At 40.3% G+C, this 9,087-nt stretch overlaps 1 pseudogene; it reads right to left on the bottom strand.

Annotated features, from left to right (window-relative positions):
• Nucleotides 1-5,618: 5,618 nt before the first annotated feature.
• On the bottom strand, nucleotides 5,619-6,897 carry LOC142449001 (nucleoporin NUP35 pseudogene; annotated as a pseudogene).
• Between the last annotated feature and the right edge of the window lie 2,190 nt (nucleotides 6,898-9,087).

Below are 9,087 nucleotides of genomic sequence, written 5' to 3' on the forward strand. Positions count from 1 at the left end.
TTCATACACAGAAAGTCATACAGAACACCAAAAGGAAGCAGACAAACAAACAATCAACAGCAGCAATGACAAAACTAAACAGAAAAACTTCTATTAAAAAGAAAGCAGAAGGGCGTGGTGCCCCAACAGACTGGACTGGAAAGCATTCCTAAAGGCCAACAAATGATCCTTGAACTAAAAAAAAAAAAAAGAAGAAGAAGAAGCAGAAAACATTAAAAACGGACACATTAAAATTGGTCAAAAGGAAGATCAAATGACCTACGTGCATCTGCCAAGATGACCATGAAAAACCAGTGCCTGAAGAACAATGTCCTGCGTGGTAAAGTAGAAGAGCAGCTACAAAGAGGAAGTCCCCCAACAAGATGGATTGACACAGTGGCTGCAACAATGGACTTGGGGTTAGGAACAATTGTGAGGCTGCATGGGGATGGGCAGTGTTTCATTTTGTCATGCATAGGGTAGCATGATTGAAATTGAGTCAATGACCCCTGTGGTAGTTACATAATTTTGTGTCAGCTTGAAGTGTAGGGATGGAGTCTAGCCTGTCCATCAGGTAGCAGCCTGATGATGCCTTCTTGTGGGCGTGGCCTTCTCATAAGGAGGGCCCTGGGAACTTCCCACCTCTTTCGGCTTCATCTTCCTGGCGAGCCACGTGGTTGAGAGCTGCCAGAGCCTTGTGATGCTTAAACCACCATTGGATCCACAAGACTGTACACCCACTGGTCTGTGGTCTTCCTGCATGCTGCTTCATTGCATGCAGCTGTGTGAGTCAAAAGAGGGATTTATGGACTCGTATCAGATTTATGGACTAGTATCAGATTTATGGACTTGACCTGGACTGGGCTGGGATGTTTTGCGGATATATAACTACTACTTGGTAAAGCTATCTCTTGCACATATATGAGTGTCGCTGAATTTGTTTCGCTAGTCAGCCCAGCCTAACACAGTGCCTAACAACACATCTGCCACGATCGACTGTACAGTGCCCTCTGTCTGAGAGCAGGGCTATTCTCATCCCTGGACTGCAGTCAGAGGGGACTGACTGGAAGCCTAATCTGTGTGTGGACCCTGCAAATGGAGTTTGGGTTTCCACTGTCATGCATAGCCCTCTGCAGAGCAAGTGTTCCGAATTGTATCCTCTCCATGACAGTACCTACTATAGTGGTGTACAACAGACTATTCCCGCTCAGCGGTCATCTCATCAAATGATGGTGATAACGTGATGAATAACTAGAATCATACGGATATCTTGGGTTGAGAATTTGGAGGCTACTGTGAACACCATCTCTCAGCAATAACAGGAAAAAAATCACATCCCAGTTAAAGCTTTTACCGTAGTAGTGCCAACTACTGGAAAATCAGAACTAGCTAATTTTAATTCATAATGCTAAGCTAAGGCTCCTCTCTTGTGTAATGTATTTTCTTTTTAATTTTAGTTATTCCCATTTCTCTTTAAAAATGAGCAGCTATTCTATTTAAAATTTATGTTTATGTTTATTACAAAATTTATTTTACCGCTTGGTGTGCATGTGTTCTAAATTTATATCTAAGGCAGGTTATACATTTCCTCCTGTATCTTATGACTCCTTTAAGAGTCATCTATGTTCCTCTGGCACATGGAGTCTGTTATACTCTAAGAGCTAGGCAGTCCTCCATGATGTCTTGTAGTGCATTCGCTACATCTCTGTTCTGGTGATAGACACTCACTTGCCTCTAACTTCTAGTACAAATGATTCTGTTAAAAGCCCGCTGGTATGTGTCTTCTTATGGGTCAGCTGTTGCTGCAATGGTTCCGCAAATAGTATTTGAACTGCAATAGTTAAGGCTGTGTGTCAACTGGGTTTGGCCAGGATTCTCAGTGGTTTGGCAGTTAAGACCTAGGAATCCCCCCATTGATAAGATCTCCTTGAGGGATGGCTTGCTTCCAATCTATGTGGAGACTGGGAAATCTTGCTAGCCCTGGATCCTACATGTGGCTCATCAGCTTTCAGTTCTCTGGCTTGGTGACCTCCTGTGTTGACTGTTGATCCTGGGAGTTGTTGGCCACTTGCCTCGCCCTCACAATTGTTCCTGTGTTTGAGCCCATTGTTGCAGCTCCTGAGTCTTCCTCTTTTGCGTTCCCCTTCCACTTTACCAAGCACGGTAGCCCTTTCCAGGGACTGGTCTATCCTGATAACATGCCCCAAGTCCGGTAGAGGGAGTCATGCATGCCACCCTCACTTGCAGAGAACATTCTAGATGCACTTCTTCCGAGACAGAGGGATCTGTTCTTTTGTCAGCCCGCGATATTTTCAACATTCTTCGCCAGCACCACACTCCAAATGCATTGATTCTTCTCTGGGCATTCCCTAATCAATGCCCAACGTTCACATGCACACGAGGGGATTGCTGTACCGTAGTCCTCAGAGTGACTCCTTGCTCGTCAATACCTTAATGAGGTCTTGTGCAGCAGACTTACCCCAGGCAATGTGTCGTTTCATTTTTTGGCTGCTGCTTTGAGTGTGGAGCCAAGCAAGATGAGAAATCCTTGACTTCACTCTTTTGTTTCCACTTATCCTCACATCACAAAAGTAATACGAGCATGATCTGATTTGTGTTTCTCTGATGACTAAGACCTTGAACATAGAAAAAAAAATTGTTTGCTGGCCTTTTAATTTTCTCTTCTATAAATTGCCCTGTTGAAATCCTTTTTCATTTTTCTGTTGGAGTTTGTATCTTTTTCTTATTGATTTGCAAGGGTTCTTTTTAATTCTTTGCCAGTCCTGAATATTACACCATTTTATCCCATTCTTTCAGTTTTCTTGAAACTTTGTCCACGTAGTTCTTTGTTGAGCAGAAACCTTTACGTTTCATGTAATCAAGGGCAGTATGCATATGGTATAACTTATAGTTTTTCTTATTATTTTTTTTTCTTTTTCTGCTTGAGAGTTCTGTATTCTTCGATTGTCATGTTAGGTAGAGGTCTGGTTTTATTTTTCATTAGGAGAATCAATTTTAGTTCATGATGCTGTTTATACTTTAATTTCTCAATTTATTCCTAGGGAGAGACTTTATCATTTAATAGATGTAGTTATCTTTCTCTGGGAAAAGACAAGTACAGTTTGTACAGAAAATTAGAGCTCCCATAGCTGGTAGCTGCAATTTCTTATTAAAAGTGCCTACTAGTGACCTAGGCATGGCACAATAAATGAGTTTTAAAATTGATTTCTAGCTTAGAGCTTGGAGAAATCATTAAACTTGACATTTTGTTCTATTTGAGGGTAGAGTCCTTATGAGAGCTAAAATAATTCCAATTTACTTCCTATCCTGTCTCCTGGAAGGGTTATTTCATGGCCTATATACAAAACACAATGAGAATGGAGCATTCCTATCTTTAATCATCAAAAAGTTAATTTTATCACAATAACAATTGGGGATGCAGAATTACTTTCTTTTCTTTTTGTGTCTCAGTTTTACTGCTTTCGATAAAAATAATCCCATATTCCCCCCCCCCCCGCCTTTTCCTCTTTACTTCTCATACTGCTATCATGTGTTAGGTCAGCTGACTTGATAAATCCTGGGACACTCATATATGTGTAAGAAAGAGCTTAATATCAAGAAGTAATTATATATCAGAAGAACATCCCAGCCCAGTCCAACTCAAGTCCACATGTCCGATACTAGTCCACAAGTCCTTCTCCAGACTCACATAGTCACATGCAGTGATGCAAAATGCAGGAATATCACAGTCCGGTGGGTACAAACTCTTGTGGATCCAATGACGGTGGGCACATGCATCTCCATGGTTCTGACAGAAACCCAGGGTCAGCCAGCAGGAAGGTGAAGGCAGAGTGAGAGGGGGAGATTTCCAGGGGGAGGAGGGGGCTCCTTAGGAGAAGGCCAAGCCCACAAAGGAGGTACCATGGGGCTGTGACCTGATTAACAGGTTGAATGCCACCCCTACACTATTATACATCTTCAAATTGACATGAAATTACGTAACTACCACACCCTATTTGCTCTCTCTTAATTCACTAAGGGTGAAAAGCAAAACAAATTTGAACTATCATGTGTTTGAATAAGTCAATTCCCCTCCCTTTATTTTATTAAATTTAATTACTGTATAACACACATGCAGAAGCACATATAATGTATAGGCTTATAGCCCTATAAAATCCACAATGTGAACACATATTGTAACCAGTGCCCAGATCAAGAAACAGCAGATTACTAATGTGCCAGAAATATCTCTGCCCCTTTCAGTAACTCCTTTCCCCTCCCTCCCTGCCAACACAGAAGGCAGCCACTATTTTGACTAAATTAGCAACATAAATTAGTGTTGCCTATTTTTAAACTTTGTATAAAGTCACAGATTGTGCCTTCTTCTATATTTGTCATCTTTAACTTAACATCTTATGGCATTCATCCAAGTTGTGGTGTGTGCCAGCATTTCATCATGTGCGTTGCTGAATACACCTTCTTTCTCCATTGCCTCGATGTAGCACAGTTTAATCACCCATTCTCGTATTGGTGAACATTGATTTGTCTCCTGATTTCAGCTAGTGCTACTAGGGAGATTTTCGAACATGTGTTTTGGTAAACGCAGGTATGCATATCTGTACATGCCTAGGACAGAATTCCTGGGACAAGAATATCTTCAGACTTTGAAGATGTAGTCAAAATATTTCCAAGGTGATTGTTACAAGTTATACTCATTGATAGTGTATGAGTGTTTTAATTCATTCACATCGTTACTTATATTTATTATTGTCTAGAATTTTCATTTTATCATTCTGGTGGGTGGGAAATAGTGTTTCATTATGGCTTTCATTTGCTAGTCTCAACTCTGGAGCATCTCTTCATTCATTTCTTGGTTATTTGGAACACGCTTGTGAAAATTGACTTTTTCCATTCTCTATTGGTTTTTCTGTCATTTCCTTATTTACTTATGGAAGATTTAATATATGTATGTATATATATTGCAAATGTCTTCCCTCATTCTGTTTATTTTCTTTCTTTCGTTTTGTATCTTTTCTTGAATAGAATTTCTTCATTTTAATGTAATTCAATTTATGAGTTTTTTCTTTTACAGTATATTTCCATAGACATTTTAGAATCAGCTTGTTAATATTCATAAAATCTATTTTATTTGGGTTCATCAATATAGGAAAATTTGACAATTTTATAGTATGGAGCCTTCTAATCTATGAGTATAAAATATGAAATATATATTTCTTAAGTATTTTAAGTGTTCTTTATTATAATAAGAAAGCTCTCTCTTATTTCTAATTATAAGGTTATTTCTTTTTTTTTTCAGTGCATAAAATTAACAAAGTTTATTATCAAGAAACTTGAGTACTTTAGTGAATTTTTAAAAAGACTGTTTCCATTTTAAAACACTAAAAGATGACAATTCACAATAGAAAGGACACATATAAGCACAGATAATGCAAATATTAAATGCTATTAAAAGTCCATAATTCAAACTGCTAATTACAATGTTGTGTCTTGGTAGGAGCAGCTGTGCAGTTCCACTTCATGAAATTCATCCCCAGTTCTCAAGGAGACCAAGAAGTCTCACGAAAGATGCAATCTTATAATATACAGTAATCAATGCTTACTTGCTGTGCTTACTCATGCACTATCACAGAAAGCACAACATCCTATTTACAGAGATCTTTAGTTTCTTAAAAACATATCTCAAGCATTTTTTAAAGTGCCAGCTACAGATATGCTGTTCCCTTACCTTCTAAAACAAGTATGAGATCCCATCCCAACATTGCCCAGAGTGGTTATATAACTAACCGAGAGGAACTGGCAGTATGCGGCTGCTTTAGTGTAGCCTGGAGCAGCCTTCTTCTGGTAGAGTTGAGCTTAGCTTTCATTGGACTACCAGCCGAACATATACTCCATTGCTTTGGATACAAGACTTTCATCTTTTTTGGGCGTTTGTCTGTCAGAAACAACCTGATAGTCACTAGTAGAAGCTTTATACACTGTAGCAAGAGGTCTCATGGTAGAAATCCTAGGAGTACTTCCAGCTTGCGTTGGGGTACCTAAGGTTTTGATTGGTGGTGTAAAGGCTAGAGATGAAGATGATAAAGCACATCTTTCACTGTTTTCCATTACACTTTTATCTATACACGGTTTTACACCGATCATGATGGACTCCCCAAAAATCCTCCCATCTTTACTTAAGACTTTTCGAGCTTGCAGTTTAGATTGATAACGAATATGCATCCAATTTCCTGTATTAGACATCACATGTTTTAATATATTCCCGTATTGTGCAAATTGCAATAGTATGTAGGAAGCAGGTGCTTGAGGAAACCCAAACACAGTCACCCACGTGTCATCAAGGTGATCTTCTGATGTCAAAGAATCTCCTTGAGTATAAAAAGGATCCAGCTGGGCCGGAGATAATGTAGTCTTTCGTGGCTGACCAATATTCGCTGGACTAAACATAGCTTGCCCTGTTCCAGGAGTACCCGCGGCAACTCCAACAAGAGGACTCTGCATTACTGAAATGTTCGCCTATCGTCTTGAAGGTAAAGGTGCTGACCCAAGTCCTGGGCTGGAAATGTCATCGTATATACTTCTAACTGGCGGAGCTCCACTTTTATCTTTGTGAGCTGGGACAACGGGCTGCGGGGGTGATCCACCTGCAAGTAAAGGTGATCGCATTTCCATCACTCCTACTGATGGATCACTGATTGACAGAGATTGCGGAGTCACTGGAGCTGGCAAATCCCCCATTAGAAATCCAGGTAAAAACTGGGCGTTGATCCCTGGCTTTGGCGACGCAGGTAAACCCAGCATCATTGGTTCAGATCCTAGTGCGGGCGCCTGGGGCTCCACGGCAAAGGCTGCCATTCCGGCGGCAACTACACCGGGCGGGGAACGGTCCCGATTTTCAAAAATGGCGGAGATAAGGTTGTTTCTTGTTTGTTTATTTCAACCATGAAAGGTCTTGAATTTTGACAGACTTGTTTAGCTGTTAATTAGGATAACGTTATATAAGAGAGATGTGGGCAGTAATTAGCATTGGAAATGGGTCTTCGGGGACAGAAGAACTGGTAGGACAATTTGAACAGCCCGGGATTAATAGAACCTCTTATTTTACATATCTCAAATATATTCCATTCATTTGTTCGTTCAATGAAGTATTATTGAGTGCCTGCCCAATGCTGGTTGCTTGGGTACCACAATGGATCTGATAGTTCCTGTGTCTAGTGGGAGCACTTACAATCCAGGGCTATATTTTCCAAATGGTGTCCAATGGATGGCCGTGGAAACAAGGCCAGATAAATAAGTGAAATTACTGTATTCTCCATTTTCCACTTGGAAAATCACACTAGCATTGCCAAGCCAAAGCCTCTGACAAAATATGTGTTAGGGAAGTTGATTTGTAATTTATTTTTAGTAAATATTTCCAAACTTAGTTTTACTGTAATGGCATTCTTTATCTATCTGAATTTTTGTAACGTCTTATTGAGGAAAAACATATTTTGGGAAATGCTATTCAAGTACATGATAAGATGTAACATACATGGGAGTGTCTTAGGTACTCATGATGGGTATTTTACAGGTATTATCATTACATCCTTATTTTATCTACCTGTAAACACGTATTACCCTTATTTTGAAAACAAGGGAACTGAGTCCTAAGAAAAATAACTGTTTTGCAGAATTGCAGCTAGTAAAAGGTATTGTTGTAATTCTAACTCATCTTTCCACCTCTGAAATCTTTCTTTTCATTCAGAGGGACAATCCTGGTAGAGTGTGAAAGTTAAGTTTATTGTGCCAACTAGGCCAATGGGAACACATGGTGGAGTTTAATCAGGTTGCAATTTGATGGGAGGGTGACCAAGAGAAATAAAAACAGCCGACATCCCATCTTCCTCTTCTTCCCTGGTGATCGGGCCAGAGAGCTGCTACTTGAGCTAGTGAGCTGCACTACCCGTGGGCCAAGCCGCATGGATCATGTCCCTAGAGTTTGAGGCTCCTGCAAGACCTGCTTCGCCATGCTGATGGTGTGAACATCGCTTGAGCTTGAGGCTGGTAGATCCTGTCACTGTGCATTGCTTGAGTTTGAGATTTCTTCCGAGCCTGTTTCACTAAGCTCCCATACTCCCTACTGTTGCTGACCCACCTGGCTGTCTGCTGCCTGAGGGCAGTCTGTGCCTGTCTTACCTGAGGGAAAGCTCCATAGTCTACTTCCTTGGCCTTGGACCCAGCGGCCCACATGAGTTGAAGGACTTCCAGTATATTAACTGTTCCTCTGAGTTGAACTGAGCCCTCTGTCCTGCTGTGTGGACTAATTATCTTTTATATTCCTTCTCACTGTATAAACCTATCCTCTTATAAGCATACAATCATAAGTGCCCTGGTTTCGTTTCTCTAGAGAACCCTGCCTAACACATCCAAGAAGGACATCTTTCTAGGGGGAGGATCGCATAGCTTTCATGAGATTCTCCCAGAGGTTTGTGACCCCTAAAAATGCTAAAAAAACAATAATTCACATTACCAGTACCAATTATAATCAAATGCGTCTGACTCATAGCAACTCATGTGTGTCAGAGTAGGATTTTCAATGGCTGTTTTTGGTAAAGATTGTTCATCAGGATTTTCTTCAGAAGCATCTCTGGGTGTACTCTTCTCTGTGAGTCTTTTGGTTAGCAGCCAAGTACACTAACCCAGAGATTTCATCAAGGCATGTAGCAAGTGTTTCATAGTGAAAAATGCTAAAACACTAAGTGCCTGAAGTGTTCTTTTGGCCAAATGAAAATAAATGGATATTGTGAAATTGGTTGAAGATAACTTTTCCTATTAATAGGGTTCTTCCTTTTCAATAACACAGTACTTCCTATGTAGTTAACATTATATTTTACATACCCATACAGCTGGACTTTCCTGTGTTAAAAGGAGGTGGGGGAGTTTCTACGAAGATAGTTCTACTTCCCTTATGTATACTCTGGAAAATGCCTGGTTTGGCCATTTCCTTTATCTGCTGGCTGCTGTGAGAATACAATGGAAGTAGATCTTTAGTGCTTGTGATAGGTAGGTTTATTGTGCCAACCTTGGCAATAAGAACACGTGGGATTAATA

The sequence above is a fragment of the Tenrec ecaudatus genome, chromosome 5 (genome assembly GCF_050624435.1).
Source record: "Tenrec ecaudatus isolate mTenEca1 chromosome 5, mTenEca1.hap1, whole genome shotgun sequence".
NCBI lineage: Eukaryota > Metazoa > Chordata > Mammalia > Afrosoricida > Tenrecidae > Tenrec > Tenrec ecaudatus.